Below are 19,092 nucleotides of genomic sequence, written 5' to 3'. Positions count from 1 at the left end.
TCCTTTTCTCAGTTGAAAACTCTTCAATTGCTATTCATTTCACAAGCAACAAAGGCTAAATTGAACAATTGCCTTTTTCTATTCACTTTTTTTTTTTTTTCTTGACATTCTGTTCCACATAAGAATAGTTATTGATTAGATACTTGATGAGGATTTTATCCTGTGCTACTTGTCGTTAAATGATTCTTTCCAAATATCATTCAGCTTAATAGAAATGGAGAGTTAACTGAAGTAGACATCGGGCCTTAACAGGAAATTATTCACTGATACTGTTTTTAAGCAGGGGTGTCAGAAAAGTTGTGAGTGGTGAAGGCTGTGAGAACTGGTGTCCTGCTGGACTACAGAGACAAGATTCCATGCAAGCTCCTATTAAGTCTGGCAATTATGTTTAAAAAAGAAAGTTAGATCCTGTGCTCTAAAATATAATCTCGTCCCTGTAAATTATAGCACACCAGAAGTAGGAATACTGTTTTGCTTGATTTAACTCTATTGGAAAATGATTGAGTTGCATGAAAAAATAATCTCAGAGAATGTGCGGTGTAGTGAGGTCTTATGTAGGGTTAAATGCAAGAGTATGTGTGCACATGTGCTTGCCTTTACTACCTATATGCATACACTCAGGCCTGGCCTTCTAAAATTCTTCCCTTTCTTCTTAATCTTCCTAGTATTGTCTTGCCTATCAAAGTAATTTAACTGAAATTCATGATAGTCCTCTAACAAAGGCCAGGACCACCTAATGCACACAGAAGCATATGGTTGGGCGTATTCAACAGAGTAACAGTACAGCATCTTGTTGGTAAGAATTACAGAGTTGGATTATGGAGCATCTATAGGTACAGTGTTGTGTATTTCTGTCTGTGCTTGGATTATATTGTAAAATGTTATGTACTTGAAATCTATTTTGTGGTTTGTCTAACATTTATAAACACAACTCTGGGAAGAATTAAATATGGTTTTATTTCAATGGAGACTGGGGGGATAATATATCTGTAACTCGAGCCTTATCTTTGTACAGTGAATTTCACATTTCTATGTCAACATCCTGATTGTTTTGTATGTTAATATGATGGCAGGAATCCCTAATAAAAATACACTGGAGAAAAGCTTTCTGCAGTTATGACAGTTCTTATGATGAAAGATGTTTTCTTTGTTTGTTTGTTTTTTTTTTCCCATTTACTAGCTAGAGAGACACTAAAAAAGCAGTGGCCTTAAAGATGTTAATAACATGGCTTCAGATGTTTAATGCCAAGGGCCTAATGGTTTGCCCAGTTACCATGTAAGTAGTTGCTATTTTGAGTTTGCCCCTAAATAAAATTGCTGTGCTCAGAGTACAAATTGAGCAGTCTTGTTTTAAAGACAGGCCCTGGCTATAGACATATGGCTGAAACTTTTTGGTGGGCAGATCTAACTAGAGTGTCAAGCAAACAAAGCTGTGCAGCTTTTGGATGGAGCATGCTTACATTAAGATGGTTTGGAACTCAGACAGTGCAAAAGCATCTGGTAAAAAAAAAACAAAACATATGGTCTGCAAACAGGCAATTCCTAAGAGACTCCAGTAACAAAAAGAGTATTTGGAGGAGCTAAATCAGAACCTGAAGCAACTTGAGCACATAAAACGTTTAGATGCAGGCATGTCTGTGCTCTATCTAAAAGACAAAAATTTAAGTGGAATCTCAGGCAATCTGAAATGTAATTTTCAAGGAATACAGACAGATCCATTTATTCAGTTAGAAAGATATATGCTATAAATCTACCTTCAAGAGAGGTTGCTTTCTTGTTTTAACATATTAAATATACAGCATATCTGCTTCAACTTTATTTGAATTCTAAGTACTCAGCATAATTTATGAAAATAGTATGTGTAGTTTGGGTGGAAATTCAGAAGTTGTCATAAATTCTTTCCAAATGATGAGAAACAATTTTAGACTCCATTAAATATTACAAGCCACTGAAATGTTATGCCAAATATATGTTGGTAGAAATCTAGCTACATTTATTGGGGTTAATGGTTACTATAGATAATCCTTAGCATTTGATAATATATATGTTATATGTTGTTTTGCTGTATGTTTTCTTACAGCTGTTTCATGTTATAAAGGGTGTCTGAGAAACCTCATGAACATCTCTACCATGATAGTAGTTAAATGCTGTGATTGTCTGATCTTATGTCTTTAATTATGCCCCTCTACGAAGGTGAGTCCTTCATCAGCCTCATCATCAGAAATTTGTAGGAGCTGCTCATTTTGAAGCTGATTTGCTTTTAGTTGCTTTCTTATAAGGCAGATTATTGCTGTTCATCTCAGCCAGATGAACCCACTGCAATAGCTCCACTTTACACTATTACAAAGGATCACTGTGGGGAAAAGGATCACATGTGTGAATAGGGAGATTAAGGTAATTTATTGCCTATTGCTAGCAGACTGGAACAGTGAGAAAGTAAAAGCACCTTCCCCCCATCCACTTTCTTTTCATTCTCCCCTCCTGAGTGAGGCAGGGGAATGGGGGCTGCGGTCAGTCCCTGATGCTTTGTGTCCACTGCTCCTTCACAGGTCCTCTCTGCCCCTGCTCACCATGGGGTTCCTCCCATGGGATGCCGTTCTTCCCCAACTGAGCCTGTGGGGGCTGCCCACAGGCAGCAGCTCTCCAAGCACTACTCCTACATGGCTCCATACCACGGGGTCCATCCATCCCCCAGGAGCAAACTGCTCCAGCACGGGTCCCCCATGGGTGGGCAGCAGCTCCCCCCAGACCCCCTGCTCCTGCGTGGGCTCCTCTCCACGGGCTGCAGCTCCGGCCCGGGGCCTGCTCCTGCGGGGGCTCTCCATGGGCCGCAGCCTCCTCCAGGCCACATCCACCTGCTCCACTGGGGGCTCCTCCACCCACAGGGGGGCTGCAGCGTGGAGATCTGCTCCATGTGGGACCCATGGTCTGCAGGGGGACAGCCTGCTCCACCGGGGGTCTCTCCCTGCACAGCCCGCAGGGGAACTGATGCTGCCTGCCTGGAGCACCTCCTGCTCTCCTGCTGCACTCACCTGGGGGCTGCAGGGATGGTTCTCACCCCTCTCTCGCAGTAGCTATTGCACAGCATTTCTTTTTCCCCTTTCTTCAGTCGGCTGTCCCAGAGGCCCAACCAGTGTCTCTCACTGGCTCGGCTCTGGCCAGTGGCTGGTCTGTTTAGGAGCCAGCTGGAGCTGGCTCTGACCAGATATGGGGCAGCTGCTGGGCTCTGCTCACAGAAGCCACCCCTGCTGCTTGCTTCCCAGTAAAACCTTGCCACATAAGCCCAGCACAGTTTTCTGTGTGTCTTGTAACTCCCTCCTGGAAAGGATGGGCACATTCTATTCCAATTAAGTGGTGCTTAGTGATGTAATGAGAATTAAAAACTGTGGTGTAATTTTATCATGAAAGTTTTTCTCTTATAGCCAACCACTGTTCAGTGCTTCTGCATTACAATGTAGAAGAAAAAGGTGTTCATTTCTACTTCATAATCAAGCAGTGGAAGATTGAAAAAGATAGTTTTAAAAATAGAAGTGAAACATGAACGTGAAACATGACCTGATCTCTCTCTCTCTTTCTCCCTCTCTCTCTCTCTCTCTCTCTCTTTTTTTTTTTTTTTTTTTTTTTTTTTTTTTCCTGATCTCTCATGTTAGCATTTGCTTTGCTTTTAATTTTAATGCAGATGTGTTTGCTGAGCTCCTGAAGTGGCAGATACCATGACTCAGAGAAGTGAAGCAGCCCCTAGAATCTTCAGCTGTGTCCCGAGAAAGAAATATCAAATTGTTACTGCTCAGTTGCACAAGAAGGAGAGAACATAATTGATGTAAATGGACTAGAAATTGAGGTGAAATGGGTTATATTTCTTTGATTGTAGGATACTTACCTATATAGATTGAATAGGACATGTAATACTAGAAAGAGCCATAGACAGAAGAATATGGAAAGCCTCTCAATTACAGTGCTGCATGTCCTATATAGAATCTATAATGATAAAATATATTACATGTCATATTGATTGGAAAGCCTTTAAAAATAATGCTCTAAATTGTGTTTTTGATTTTCAGTATTAAGGACAGCAATAGAATCATAGAATCATCGTACAATGATAGAGTATTTCGGGTTCTAAGATATCTTAATGACCATGCAGTTCCAAACCTCCTGCCATGGGCAGGGGCACCTCCCACCAGACCAGGTTGCCCAAAGCACCATCCAACCTGGCCTTGAACACCTCCAGGGATGGGGCATCCACAGCTTCTCTGGGCAACCTGTGCCAGTGCCTCACCACCCTCTGAGTAAAGAATTTCCTCCTCATACCTGACCTACACCTGTCCTCTTTTACTTTAAAGCCATTCCCCCTAGGCCTATCACTCCACTTCCTGACAAGAGTCCCTCCCCAGATTTTCTGCTGGCCTTCTTTAAGTACTGGAACACCTTTAATATGTCTCCCTGGAGCTTTCTCCAGGCTGAACAACCCCAGCCCTATCAGCCTGTCTTTGTAGGAGAGGTGCTCCAGCCTTCGGATCATCCTTTGGACTCATTCTAATACATCCATGTCCTTCTTATGTTGGGGGCCCCAGAGCTGAATGCAGTGCTCCAGGTGGGGTCTCATGAGAGCAGAGCAGGTGGGAGAGAATTACTTCCCTTGACCTGCTGGCTGTGCTTCTTTTGATGATTTACCTGATATACCAGTAATACCAGTAATAGGTATTAAATCTTTGAGCTATGGACTGTAAATTTCAGTTAAAATTAAAAACTGAAGAAAGGAAAGAAGTGATTTTAAATATAATTTAATACTTGAGTCAGATTCCTTGAAATCTGAATATAATATAAATATTAACTATTATTAAAAAACAGTAAACTTTTCAAAATCCATCTCCAAATTGTAGCCCAATAAGAGTGGCAGCAATATAATATCTCTGTGTGAATAACACCCCTACCATAGACAGGGACAGCTCCCATCAGACCAGTTTGCTTAATGCCCCATCCAACTTGGCCTTGAACACTTCTAAGGATGGGGCATCCATATCTTCTCTGGGCAACCTGTGCCAGTGCCACACCCATCTCTGAGTGAAGAATTTCCTCCTAACTTCTAATCTAAATCTCACCTTAGTTTAAACCATTCCCCTTGTCCCATCATTATCTGCTTGAGTAAGAAGTCGCTCTCCATCTTTTTTAAAGGCCCCCTATAAATACTGAAGGGTGTCCCCAGAGCCAGGCTGAACAACCTCAGCTCACAGGCTTTCTTCATGGAGACGTGCTCTAGGAAAGTTAACCGGGAAGTTATCCTCAATGCACTCCAGGAGTTTCACACTGGGATTGCACACAGCCTGCTGTGTACATTTTCCAGCAGACGTCCAGGCGGTTGAATTCTCCCCATCAGGATGGGGGCCTGTGAACATGTTGCTTCTTGTAGCTGATGCAGGAAGGACTTGGCAGCAGGCTCCCCTTGGTCAGGTGGCCTGTACTAGACCACAAGTGTGTTGTCAGCCATGTGCTGCTACAACTCCCTCCTTTGTGTATAATCTCCTTGTGAAAAGAGTCTTATTTGCTGTTCTGATTTGTGCAACTACACTCCACAAAGTTGCTCTGGTCATCATAGAATCATAGAATCATAGAATATCCTGAGTTGGAAGGGACCCTTAAGGATCGTCAAGTCCAACTCTTGACACCGCACAGGTCTACCCAAAAGTTCAGACCATGTGACTAAGTGCACAGTCCAATCTCTTCTTAAATTCAGACAGGCTTGGTGCAGTGACCACTTCCCTGGGGAGCCTGTTCCAGTGTGCAACCACCCTCTCTGTGAAGAACCCCCTCCTGACGTCCAGCCTAAATTTCCCCTGCCTCAGCTTAACCCCGTTCCCGTGGGTCCTGTCACTGGTGTTAATGGAGAAAAGGTCTCCTGCCTCTCGACACCCCCTTACGAGGAAGTTGTAGACTGTTATGAGGTCTCCCCTCAGCCTCCTCTTCTCCAGGCTGAACAGGCCCAGTGACCTCAGCCGTTCCTCGTACGTCTTCCCCTCCAGGCCTTTCACCATCTTCGTAGCCCTCCTCTGGACACTCTCCAACAGTTTCATGTCCTTTTTATACTGTGGTGCCCAGAACTGCACACAGTACTCGAGGTGAGGCTGCACCAGCGCAGAGTAGAGTGGGACAATCACCTCCCTTGACCTACTAGCGATGCCGTGCTTGATGCACCCCAGGACACGGTTGGCCCTCCTGGCTGCCAGGGCACACTGCTGTCTCATATTCAACTTGCTGTCAGCCACAACCCCCAGATCCCTCTCTGTGGGGCTGCTCTCCAGCGTCTCATCGCCCAGTCTGTACGTGCAGCCAGGGTTTCCCCATCCCAGGTGCAGGACCCGGCACTTGCTCTTATTGAACTTCATGCGGTTGGTGATCGCCCATCATAATCATCCTCATTTTCTCAGCCTCTCATTTTCCACCTCATCTGCAAATTTAATCCATATCCTGGACCTCCAAACCAATTCAGTGAGCTTCATCATAGCCCACAGCTCTACCTACCCTCCTCACCTCCAGCTCCTGCTGTGCCTCAGTGTATTAACCATGCAGCCCCCAGCACACCAGCACCAAAAAGCTCTGCGCTTGGGTGAGGCCTGGCCTGCCTCCACAGGGAAGGCTGTACTTTGTAAGTGGCACTCTTGGGTCCAGCCAGACCCTTCCCACTGGTGCACATCAGTGCTGGGCTAGGCTGAATGCTGGAGCTTGATGGTGGCCTCGTGCCACTGCCCCTTGAGTATCAGATACGTGCACCAGAGACTGAAATCCCCATCTTGCAGTTGCCTGGGAGCTGTGGTGAGGCCATCCTGGCCTACAGGAAAGTGCTGCTGTGGTAGGGTTTGCCAGTAACAGGGAAGGCTAAATCTTTGGCAACGCTCTCAAGAGGCTAATTTCCCTCTCATTCTTCTGGTTATTTATAAACAATAGCTTTTACACAGAAATAGCTGGCTCCAAAAGCAATTTGACAACATTAAAGTGAGAGGCAGTTCTCATTTCCTTTCCCATTCTTTTTAAGTGTGAGCTACTTTGGCTTATAATTATACTGAGCTGTGAAATATGGACAAGTGATTCCTGCATATTGTATGCTGAACAGCTATTTTCTGAGACATTACAGCACTCACTGTCCTTACATATTTTCTAAAAATCCACAACTATAGCAGATGATACTATGATCAGGCACTCTTGGGACCCTTATGAAGTATGATAGCATCTGTTTCAAAGATTTTGCCTCTGCTGTTATCTCTGCTCTCTTGCCTGTGAATAACACCGCTGAATTTATGGTTGTACTTTGCATATTGACTTCTGGAGTGATCAGGGGTCCCCTAGCAGAACGCTGAGTAGAGCATTTAGCAGAAAGCAATCAACATAACTCTGGAATTGCAAAGTAACCTCCCACAAAGTCTGTAGCTATAAATCACAAAGTAAAAACTTTGAAAAAGAAATACAGCAAATTTGAAATTATGTAATCGTAAACAAAGTCAGCCTCACATCTAGCAAAACCTTTCTACAACTGTGACTGAACTTCAGGGAGCCTTGCTAATTATGAGCTCTTGACTTTCTCAAAAGATATACAAAATGAGGAGTGTAATCCTACTCACAGCTATGTTTGTCTAAGTGTTCATCTCACATGCATGTTACAAGACAATAAAAAAGAAAGAGAAAAACAAACAAATGTTGTTCATATTACTATCAGCTATAAGCTGCGTATGCTTCAGAAATGCTCTTCTCGTTGTTTGATACAAATTTCTTTGCTTTCTTCTTATCCAGCCCTTGCTGGATATTCTTGACATGTTAAATCAACAGAATGGTTACAGGATGGTAAATTTAGCCTGCTGGAAATGCTGTAGTGCATCAGACAGGAGCTGGTGATGTAGAAAAAGCTGTTTTGCTATTACTACATCAGATGGAAAAAAAAATCAGCAAACGTGAATGGTGTAAGAAAGAGCAAAATGCCACAAGACATTCTGATATTGGTCAAAACAAAGGTAATCATAGTCTCCTGCATTCAGACAGAATGACAAAATACTCCTAAGTTAGAAGTGCAGTTTTGAGGCTTTCAATAACAATTTGAGGTTCCTTTCCTTCTCTCTCCAAAAACAACCTAATGTTTTTTTTTTTTTTTTTTTATAACAAAAGCATGAAGGTCCTACTCAACTTAGTAACAATGTCATACAAGTCTGTGACATCTTTAAGATTAAGCTATATATGAAAAATATTTGACTCAAATACATCCAGTATCTCCAGCTATCTTCAACTGTATTGATCCTAATTAATTGATTTATTGCTAAGCTGTACGTACAAAGAAAAAAATAATGATTTAATTAATAAACTAAATGGAGGAAGATTCTACCTCTGCTGTAAACACTTGCTCCACCAGAAATTACTGTAAGGACGCAATATATTTTATGCTTTTGTGTCCTTCCTGTTCCAAACTGACGATTGAGTTACAAAAATGCAGGTGTTTTAAATATCTAATTCACATATTGCAATTACTTGCTTGGTTCTCAACAAAAACCTCGCATCCAATTTCTCTGAAATAATGATAAAGCAATGACAATGTATTATTTCAACATATTTTATACTAATCCTATTTTTGTGAACATAATTTTATGTTTCTAGAAACTGAAATCTTAAGTAATTAAGAAAAATCCTAAAGGCCCAGTTGCTTTGAACAAATGAAGTCAAACACATAACTACTGGCAACAAATCTTTACAGACATCACAGATCAGAGAATGGCTGAGGTTGGAAGGGACCTCTGGAGATATCTGGTTCATGAACCCTGCTCAAGGTGGGACTCCTAGGACAGGTTGCCCAGAACCATGCCCAGATGTCTTTTGAATAACTCCAGGGAGGGAGAGTCCACAACCTCTCTGGGCAAGCTGTGCCAGTCATCCTCACAGTAAAGAAGTGCTTCTTAATGTTCAGAAGGATCTTCCTGCATTTCATTTTTTGTCCACTGTCTCTTGTTCTGTCACTGGACGTCATTGGAAAGAGCCTGACTCTGTCTTTTGTGTATTGTCTTTTCAGATACCTGTAGACATTGATGAGAACACCCTCGTCCTGCTCTTTTCCAGGTTGAACAGTCAAGCTTGCTCAGTCTTTCCTCCTATAGGAGATACTCCAGATGCTTTGTTGGACTCTGTGAGTATGATCATTTCTCTGCTACACTGGGGAGCCCAGAACTGGACACAGTGCTCCAGTGGTGACAGCACCAGTGCTCAGTAGAGGGGAAGGCTCAACTCTCCCTCAATGTACTGACAATACTTTACCTGATGTAGCTCAGGATGCAATTAGCCTTTTTTCCTTTCCTTTCCTTTCCTTTCCTTTCCTTTCCTTTCCTTTCCTTTCCTTTCCTTTCCTTTCCTTTCCTTTCCTTTCCTTTCCTTTCCTTTCCTTTCCTTTCCTTTCCTTTCCTTTCCTTTCCTTTCCTTTCCTTTCCTTTCCTTTCCTTTCCTTTCCTTTCCTTTCCTTTCCTTTCCTTTCCTTTCCTTTCCTTTCCTTTCCTTTCCTTTCCTTTCCTTTCCTTTCCTTTCCTTTCCTTTCCTTTCCTTTCCTTTCCTTTCCTTTCCTTTCCTTTCCCTTTCCTTTCCTTTCCTTTCCTTTCCTTTCCTTTCCTTTCCTTTCCTTTCCTTTTTTTTTTTTTTTTTTTTTTTTTTTTTTTTTTTTTTTCAGTAGGGACACACTGTTGACTTGTGTTCAGCTTGCTGTCCACCAGGACCCCCAGGGTCTTACCTGCCAGGCTGCTTTCTGTCTGGGTGTCCCCCAGCATGTATTTTTGCCTGGGGTTGTTCCTCCCAATGGGCAGGACTTTGCATTTCTTATTGAACTGCATGAGGTTCCTGTCAGCCCACTTCTCTAGCCTGTCCAGTTCCCCCTGGATGGCAGTGTGACTCTCTGGTGTGTCAGCCACTCAACCCAGTTTTGTGTCAACTGAAGTCTTGCTGAGGGTGCATTCAGTCTCACCATTCAGATCATTAATGAAGATGTTAAACAGGACTGGGCCTAGGACTGACCTCTGGGGTACACCGCTAGTTACTGATCTCCAACTAAACTTTGAGCTACTGATCACCACACTCTATACCTGGTTGTTCAGCCAGTTTTCAATCCATGTCACTGTCTGCCTATCCAGCAGACATCAAGAGCCTTTTTATGAGGATCTTATTAGTGACAATGTCAAAGGCATTACTGAAGTCTAGGATGATTATGCCCACTGCTCTTCCCTCATCCATCAGACTGGTCAGTTCATTGTAGAAGGTTATCAGGTTGGTCAAGCAATGGCTTCCCCTTGATGAATCCATGCTGACTAGTCCTGATGATTTTCTTCTCCTTCATGTGCCTGGAAATAGATTCCACGATTATTTGTTTCCATTTTGCTGCCATTGTTGTTAGCTTGTTTCTCATGATTCCAGGGATTGAGGTGAGGCTGACCAGCCTGCAGGGTCCTCCTTCTTGACCTTCTTGGAGATAGGCATGATATTTACTTTCTTCCCGTCTTTGGGTACTCTTCCAGTTGCTCTGATCAATCAAAGATTATGGAGAGTAGCCTCACAATATCTGCCACCGCCCTCAGCACATGTGTGTACATCCCACTGGGGATCATGGACTTGTGCATGTCCAGTTTGCTTAAGTATTCCCTGACCTAATCGTCTTCCACCAAGGTTGCATCTTCCTTGTTACAGCTTTTCTCCCTTGTCTCTGGAATTTAGGATTCCTGGAGGCTGATCTTACTGGTGAGGATGGATTCAAAGAAGGTATTTAGTATGTCGACCCTTTTCCTGTCCTGTGTAACAAGGTCTCCCATTTCATTCAGCAGTGGTCCCACATTTTGCTTAGTCTTCCTTTTGTCATTATTGTATTTACATATGTCTTTCTTGTTGCCCTTGGTGTCCATGGTCAGATTCAATTACACATGGGCTTTAGCTTTCCTAACATCATCCCTGGATGCTCAGACAGTAACTGCATTCCTTCCAGGTTACCTGTCCTTGCTTCTCCCTCTGTAGGCCTTCATTTTCTGTTCAGGTTTGGCCAGGATCTCCTTGTTCATCCACAGAGGCTCCTGGGCATTTTTACCTGACTCTGTCATTGTTTGGTTGGACAAATCTTCAGCCTGGGGGAGGTGATCATTGAATATTAACCAGCTTAGTTGGGCCTCTCTTCCCTCCAGGGCTTTTTATCATAGGATTCTTCCAAGCAGATCCTTGTAGAGGCCAATGTCTACTCTTCTCATGTCCATGTGAGCTTGGTTTTTGACCTTCTCTCTGCCCTTAGAAGCTTGAACTCCACAATCTCATGGTTACTGCAGCCAAGTCTGCCTTTGACTTTCACATTTGCCACAAGACCCTCTGTTAGTGAGAATGAGGTCCAGCCTAGCACCTCATTGATTCCTCTGTCACTTGGAGAAAGTTGTCATTGTGCTGGTTTTACCATTCTGGGCAGCTGAAATCCACCACAGCCACTTTCCTCCTCCTCCTCAAAGGAAAAGGGGGAGAAAATACAATGGAAGGGACTCAATGGCTGAGATAAGGACAGGGAAATATATCACCAATTATTGTTATGGGCAAAACAGACTCAATGTAGGAAGAGTGATAAAATTTATTGCTGATCACTGAGAGATGATAGCAGTGAGAAACTAAAACTAAAAATACCTTCCTCCCATCCACCCTCTCCTACCTTCTCCCCCTGAGTGGTTCAGGGGAATGGTAAATGAGGGCTGTGGTCACTCGCTGACATGGGGCAGCTGCTGGGCTCTGCTCACACAGGCCAACCCTGCAGCCCCCCTGCCACCAAGCCCTTGCCACATAAACCCAAGGCAATCATGAAAACATTGCAGGAAACTCCTGTATTGCTTATGTTCTTCAGTGCTGTCCCTCCAGCAGACACTAGAGCAGTTGAAATTCCCCATGAGGATCAGGGCCTGCAAATGTGAGGCTGCTCCTATCTGTCTGTAGAGTGTCTCGTCTGCTTGTTCTACCCAGTCAGGTGTCCTGTAGCAGACAGCCACTGTAATGTCACCCTTTAACCCAAATCCATAAGCGCTCAGCTAGATCCTTATCTACTCTCTGTCAGAGCTACAGGGACACCAGCTGCTCTCTCATAGACAGCAGCATACCCTTCCTGTCTGCCCAGCCCCTCCTACCTAAAAAGCTTGTATCCAAATGAATGAAAAAAAGTTTCCAAAAGTCTTGTAATTAACGTGTAAAATATTTCAGGATTTCAGAGAAAAGGTATGAGTGCAGAAATGGAAAAAGCTTTAAGAATTAAAGTATGTGCAATTCGTAGAAAGAAATTTGTAAAAAGCTGTAGCATCTGTCAGTTGAGCTACAATTTTTAAAGAAAATATACTAAAAAATTTTGTTGTTTATTATAGGGATTTTGAACTTAAGCAAGATTCCTTGAATAACTGTCTTAACAGCCTTTGCCTCAGACACATTTTTGGCACAGAAATATGTATTTATCACTGAATACAAAAGATTTGTAGACCAATGGGCCTCATTTACGGAAAGTAGTTATTTTATTTTATTTTTAAAAAAAAAAAAAAAAAAAAGAAAGAAAAAAGAGGTTTAAGAGCGTCCTCTTGTGGCACTACAGAAAAATCCATCAGAGCTTTTTTTTTTTTTTTTTTTTGTGCTATTCGGTGTTTTTCATTGTTACTTTAAAAATAATACTAAAGAAATATTTGCAGATAGTTTTGAATGACCAGTTTATAATTTTAGGCACAAATCTTTAACAGGTTTTGCGCTTGGCTGCAGCTGTTTCTGTATGTATATATCTCCCTATGTATACATTAAATTTCCCCCGGTATACCCATAGAGCTTTTTCCATAACATGTGGTAAAAGCGAGAAAGCGAGTTCTCTTTAAGTCCTGTTCTGGCCTCCTGTGGTTGTTAGAACCCACATTGTGCACCCTATTCACACACCAAGCTCTGCTTTGGCCTTACCACAACCCTGCTTGGAAATAAAAAATACTTGTTACACAGTTGTGTCCGGCTCATGGTGTCATTATGAGTAAATTAAGCTAAACAGAGCTTACAAAGATCTATTTTTGTCCAAAAACCTTTAGTCACTTTCTCCCCTACCCATCCTGTAGCCTAGGTATCCCAGAAATTAGCGGAGACCTTAGTGATGATGCAACACATCACAGAAGCTAAGTCAGTTCACCCAGGACTGATGGCCTCTGCTATGCATTTATTTGCCTTCTAGGTTACTCCAGAAAGTCTTAATAATAACATAGTGCTGCATTTCTGTGTAAGTAGCTGCTCTTCAGCAGCACGTAGTAGGAAGGGAGGCTTCAAGAGTTTGATACCAAGTTGCAAAATTTGGCTGTATGTTGGTGCCTGAGAGATTAAATGGAAAAAGAAGTAAGAGTAATGAGGACAATACAGTTATGTAGTTGCTGGTGAGTGTTATAAGGGTGTTTTTTTTTTTTTTTCTTTTTTTTTTTTTTTTTTTTTTTTTTTTTTTTCTCAACAATTACTGAAATGAGGACCAGGTCTTGCAGTACCCTGCAAGGTCTGGTGGAGCAGTGTTTTCCACAGACATGCTTGGAACAAAAAGTTCTTGTCAGCTCTGGTGACCTCATGGGTTGTGGAAGTACCTCTTGCATTTCACCAAGGGGTTTAAATTTAAAGTAACCACCTTCATCAACTCATATGGCCACTGTCTTGAATTTTATGGGAAAACTCTAATTGACAATTTTTTCTCACTATTTTGTTAGTCCCTGAAAAAAACTTGAGGTAACTAATAGAAAAGAAAAACTTTGCTAGGAAAGTTGCTCAAATCACAGGTAACAGCAAAAAATCATGGAAACCTTTCCTGGGATCAGTCAAGGTTAGTGGTCCACAAAACCTATACATGCATACCACCACAATTCTGATCTCCATATAGTCTCCATGTCTGAAAACTTGGTATTGTTTGATATCTTCTTTTTACTCATCACCTATATAGATCAGATTTTTTATCTTTTTCTCTTACTGTTAAAGAACAATTATCCCTGGAGAAGTCAGGCAAGGAAAAAAATGTAGGAGAGGCTTGCTTTGAAAATTACCTGAAAAACAGGTTTCTCAGAAAAGTTATTATAAAAATGCATAATATAAATTTCTTACCAGTTTAGACAGTTTTTACAAGCTGAAGTTAGCTTCTGTGTTCTTGGATATTGTTTTTGTGTCCACATTATTTGGAAATATTTGCAAATGCTAATTATTTGATTGATGTTGCTTTTTTTTTTTTTTTTTCTTTTCTTTTCTTGCCTTTAGCAACTGAGTCAATGTCCATCAGACCCAAAGGTGATGTCTGAAAGGTAGAAATGTGCTAATTATTACTTCCCATTTACAAGTGAAAAACAGACAGCAGCCAAAGAATTTAGAAAGAAAAAACAGAAAAAAGCCTTTGGTATGTATTGGGAATGTCAAGTCATTGGGTCTTAAGAGAGTTCTGTGGGAAAGAAAGCTTGTCTGTGAAGTAAAAAAAAATATTTTCCTGAAAGGAACTTCAAGTAAGTTTTAGAACCAAAAGACCTGCCTCCCCTGTCGTCCATCTCTTATTTGCTGCTGGGTCTTGCATGTCTTACTTATGGCTTGCATGGCTATAGATACCAGTGACCAGCTCTGCTGTATTTTACAAAATCATTTGATGATATTTAATTTATTAAGCATATCATTTGCAGCCTATTTTGTTATAGACGTGATTCACTCTGTAAATATTATAGATTCTTTTCCGTGTTGGACTGACGGTTGCCACTTTGGTTTTACTGTCCTGACAGTCTTCCTGCTGCCTGCTCTGCTGGACTCATGTGGGCTGGCACACAGTTTGTGTTCACTCCACTGGTTTTGCTGTTGTGGAAGTCATTCCTGAGGCCAACAAGTATGTGAGAACTCTGTTAAAGTTGACACTAGATGGAAGAATATATTTTTTTCCCGATTGTTTTGATATCTAAACCCTTTCTCCATGAGCAAAGTATCCAAATGGAAGGAGTTGGAAGATCTGGGTCAGTAATGAGGTCAGCCTAACATTATCCTTAACCTAAGGATGATATCACATTGCTTGTAGGTTCTGACTAGACTCATTTGTTATCTGCTTAATATGAATCAGTCTGGCTAGCTGAGTTACTTGGGCTGGGGACTGTGGTGGTTTTACTGTGCTGGGCAGCTAAACCCCACAACCGCTCTCTCACTCCCCCTCCTTTAGATAAGGAAGGGGAGAAGTAAAGCAAAGAACAACTCACGGGTTGAGATAAGGATAATTTAATTAAAGGGAAATAATTATAATAATTAAATAAAGACTACCATGAACTAAACAATTTAACTAAGGGGAAAATAAAAGGGAAAGGGGAAAAGGGAGGAAAACAAACAAACAAAATAAATGAAAGCTATATGGAAGTGCAGAGGAAAGAAATTACTCTCTACTTCCCACAAATGAGCGATGATTGACCACGTCCTTGAAGCAAGGCCTCAACGCACGCAGCCGGTGTTCGAGAGGAGGACCGACGTCTTCTCAACGAGAGCCCACCCCTCCCCTCTTCTTCCTGTTTCCACCTTTTATTGCTGAGTGTGACACCACATGGTATGGAATATCCCTTTGATTGGTTTAGGTCAGCTGCCCTAGTGATGTTTCTCTCCTCACTTTTTTGCCCACCCCCTAGGAGGGTTAGAGAAAGGCCCAACGCTGTGCCACTGCTGCTCAGCAGTAGACACAACACTGGTGTGATAACACTGCTGTTCCAGCTACAAGTACAGAGTACGGCACTGTATGGGCTGCTGCCGGGAAAGTTAACATTCCAGCCAGACCCAGTACAGGGACTCAGATCAACATGGGCACAGAAGTCCAAGAATATACAATGTTTTCACCTAAATTCTTGAACATCTATGCATCTATTTCAGTTCACAGTAGTGACTTTAAGCCTAATGGAAGCTTCAGATTTTAAAGAATCTGGCTTGTCTTTAAAGTGTCTGCTATTAATTTTCTTCAGGCAATTTTTTTCTAAGAGCAGCCTCTGAATTAACTTACTATATTAGTTATATTAACATGCAGAATAGATCTTTCGAAACACCAGGCCAGTCTTAGCTGTGCTCTCAATTTGATTGCTTCACTGCTCCATTTTCACTTAGCATTTAAATTGTGACTGTGACCTTTTAGTGTAATTTATTGCCATGCTTCCCCCCCAAAAAAAATAACAACATGAAATTATAGAATCATAGAAACATTTATGTTGGAAAAGATCTTCAAGATCATCAAGACCAACCACCAACCTGACCTACTGAGTCAAATCACTAAACCATGACATATAGTGCCATGTCCACACATCTCTTAAATATCTCCAGGGATGGCAATTCATTGAAATGATGGCAATCATTTCCCTGGGTAGTCTATTCCAATGCTTGATCTGTGAAGAAAATCTTCCTAGTATTCCTAGACGTCCTCTCATGCAACTTGATGCCATTTGCTCATGTCCTATATGTCCTATCTCTTGCTACTTGAGAAAAGAGACTGACATCCTTCTTGCTGCAACCTTCTTCTGACATTTCTTTTACTGGGGGCAGCATAAAGTCTATAGTCACAATTATTACTAGATAGTAAAATACAACAATATCTTCACTGAAGGGTAAATAATTTCAAATGGATTTCTGTGTTTGGGTATTTTTTCCCCACTAACTGCCTTTTTTTTTTTTTTTTTTTTTTTTTTTTCCCAATAAAACAATGCAGCTTTGAATATATTAAAGGAATATTTTAGTTTATTTTGGTGTGCATATTTTTTTCCCCTTTCAGACGGAACACTTCCATAAAGCAACTGAACAGCTGTATGCCAAAATTCCTAATGAAACAAAGACACCCCACATATGAGATCTCAAGTTCATACAGGCCACGTGCTTAGCTTACAGTGATAAAAGGAACCCATCATAAGACTGATGAGAAAGCAGTATTAGAGGAAACAATTTCATATTCCATAATGATGACAGAAGAAGACAGAAATCAGTCTTATGTGTCAAACAGCACTCAGACATCCTATGAGACAGTGACTGCCAGGATATTGCTAATGGAAAGACCACATGAAATATCAATTCTGGAAAAAAAAAAAAAGAAATAAGTTGTACTCTCAGAAGTGTCTAGAAAATATGTAGGACAGAATCCTAGTAAAACTCACAAAGAGAATCATCTATAAAGAAATTCATAGCTGTTCCAGGCACATATCTTTTTTTTTTTTTTTTTTTTTCAAGGCAATAAAAGTGAGAAAGCACCATTTAGCAAGATGGAGAAAACTAAAAATTCAGTCAGATTTTGTTCTGTGTGGGCAGACATCCTCAGTTTATCTGTTGATGCATTCAAGGGCTGTAGACTTTTTACTATTTCATCAATATTATGGAGTGTTCAGAAGAATTCACTCTTAAAAGAGAATTCCTTATCTTCTCAAAGCAAATGTGTCTGCAAGAATCAGCCTAATACTAATCAATAAAAGAGTGATTTTGGATAAATGGGAAGGAAAATGGCTGCCAGGTCAGGCTAATTGGCTAGCAAGTTGGGCTCAAATGTTTATAGTAAATAGGATACTTCAAGCTGGAGGACCAGTCACTAGTGCGATTCCCCAGGGCTCCATTTTAGGGCCAGTTCTCTTCAATATTTTTTATAAATCATCTGGATTTAGGACTTAAATGCATACTAAGGAAGGCTGCAGGTGGTACTAAATTAAGAGGAGCTGTTGACTCCCTCAAGGGCAGAGAGGCCTTGCTGAGAGATCTTGATAAGCTAGAGGTATGGACAACCACCAACCACATGAAATCTAACAAAAGCAAGTGCCAGATTCTGCACCTGGGAGGGCCATACTGAATGTACAGATTCAGGGATGAGACGCTGGAGAGCAATCTGGTAGAAAGGGATCTGGGGTTCTGGTCAATGGCAAGATAAATGTGTCAACAATGTGCCCTGGCAGCCAAAAGGGCCAGCCATACCCTGCTTGCTAGCTGAGGGAACGAATAAGCCTGCTCTCATTTGCTCTGGTACAGCCTCACCTTGTTGTCACATATTTTTAGACAAAAATCTCCTCAGAACAGAAATGATTAGAACAAAAGTAATGGTTCAGGGAGGCAGTAGGAAAAGTCCAGCATTGCATCATCTTACATATATACATGTACATGTACATGTTACATACATGTAGCTGAAGCTAAGGTTTGCTTACCTTTTTAGTTTATATTTTATACAAGGTATGGTATTTCTTATCTTTAGCAAATAGTCCAGTGAGGGTTTTAATACTTAATTTTAACAATGCAGTGTCCTTAATCCTTGTCTTCAGCTTTAGTACTTTTTCTCAATTTTAATGTGTTGCTTGTTGGTTACTATTGCCCTGAGAATGATCTAACTCAAAGAAGTCAAATTACAATTGTCAGAGTTTACTTTTACAGCGCTTTAGAGTGAGGTGGCTGGCTACAATAAATACATTATTTTATCAGTGTCTCTATCTGTTTCAAGAATACCTATAAATGAGACAAGATAAATCCTCTATTATTAATATACTGTAAAGCTTCCATATTGTCTGTGGTAAATTTTTGTTCAAAGGTCATTTTGAACAAAACTTCATTTACTTTTGATTAGTAAGCAGCCTAATATTTAAAACAAAGAATAGAAGAAATATAAAAATAATCAGAAATAGAAAGCTCGTATACTTAGATGAGATTGTTTAGGACAGATTGGATTAGGACTTAAATTAGGCATTACTGTAATAAAAAATGGGGTAAAGGGTGACCTAATCATGAATGAAAATCAAGCCCAGTGAAGGCAAATATCATGAAAAAATATTTGGAAAATAGTTCAGGAAAAAAGCATTGAAAAACTGTTTACATAACAAGTAACTTTTTTTTTTTTTTTTAATTATTTTTATTTCAGTCCTCCAGGGCTCCTTTATAGCACCAGGACATGGGGTTCAAGCAGGCTGGCTGAGCCCTTCTTTACGGTATGTTTTGAAACTTCCCATTTTCAGCAGGCACTGGAATTGCCCAAGGAGGCCTTTCCCTGTCCTGTCTGTGAAAGGTACATGTCCATGTCTCTGCCAAATTATTGCCCACCCAAAACCCCACAAAAGCAGTAGGACT

This window comes from Aythya fuligula, chromosome Z (genome assembly GCF_009819795.1).
Source record: "Aythya fuligula isolate bAytFul2 chromosome Z, bAytFul2.pri, whole genome shotgun sequence".
Lineage (NCBI taxonomy): Eukaryota > Metazoa > Chordata > Aves > Anseriformes > Anatidae > Aythya > Aythya fuligula.
The sequence above is the reverse complement of the archived record's forward strand: the minus strand, read 5'-3'. Positions refer to the sequence as shown.